The following is a 1,116-nucleotide window of genomic DNA, read 5'->3' as shown; positions in this document are numbered from 1 at the left end:
GCTTGGATTTGTGGTGAAAAAAAAGACAATGTCAGCGCTATTTACCTTTGGTATGGACAGATGTGCTCCTCACTCGCACGGGAAGCGTGCTTTTGAAGCTATCGATCTTAATTCGATATTCGCTGCTATATTCAAGGACTTTGAAGGGTGATCAGTTCACGGTAACTGCGCAAGTATCTTCCTCCTCAAGTAATTCTAGCAATGCAGAATGGCGTGATGTTAGTCTAGAAATCGGTTTAAGCCTCCTAGCAATTTTCAACATTCCCTAGGCCTCACAGATAAGTTTCTTTGTTCTAATCTTTTTAAAAATTAAGGACTGACAATACTGGTCCCTAGTTGCCCCTGCTATTCTCCAAAATATTATGTGCAACCCATGAAGACCACGTGGCATTGGTGGCACATATGCAATCATTGTTTAGTCATGTGAGTTCATGGCTGCGATTTGGTTGGACTTCAGTCTTCTGTTTGTAAACAAAGTCATGTGCTCTTGATGCAATCAGCTGTTTCTGAATCTTTCCTTTTGTGGAAATCATTCCTTCTTGTTACTAGTTTTTGACATGAATGAAAAAAGCAACAAAAGAAAGAACGAATTTAACAAATGTTTTTGATGTTTGGGCAAACTTCATGCTTCACTCCTCTTGCAGTGTTTGCCCACTTGACCCTGCTTCTCATAATATTTGAATTGGCGTATGTTTTTACCTGTTCTGTTACCTGTAGCATGGTTTCATAAGATACAATACTCTTCTATTTTTTTCAATGGTTCATCTCTCTCTGCAAAGCGTGCTGCACTAACCTAAAAGGATGAACTTTACAACATGCGGCTGCCCTTCTGCTGCGTCGCAGCCTGTCCTTCCAAGCACAGACTCTGATTCTGAGGGAAACACATTGTCTAGGTAAGTTTTATCTCTGCGTTCTTTGGTTGCATCCATTATTATTTTTATGCCCCAGCCAAGTACAAGTGCTGAGGGAATAACACTGCTGCTTCTATACATTTTTTTTTTTTTTTTTTTCAGGTGTGTTGACAAATGTCTGGAACTCCGAGGTACAAACTTTATATATATATTTTATTATTCGTTCCATGGATTGTGTAGTGTGTTGTATATGACAGGTTTTTCT

The sequence above is a fragment of the Penaeus chinensis genome, chromosome 19, assembly GCF_019202785.1.
Source record: "Penaeus chinensis breed Huanghai No. 1 chromosome 19, ASM1920278v2, whole genome shotgun sequence".
NCBI classification, from domain to species: Eukaryota; Metazoa; Arthropoda; class Malacostraca; order Decapoda; family Penaeidae; genus Penaeus; species Penaeus chinensis.
This window is presented reverse-complemented; position numbering follows the sequence as displayed.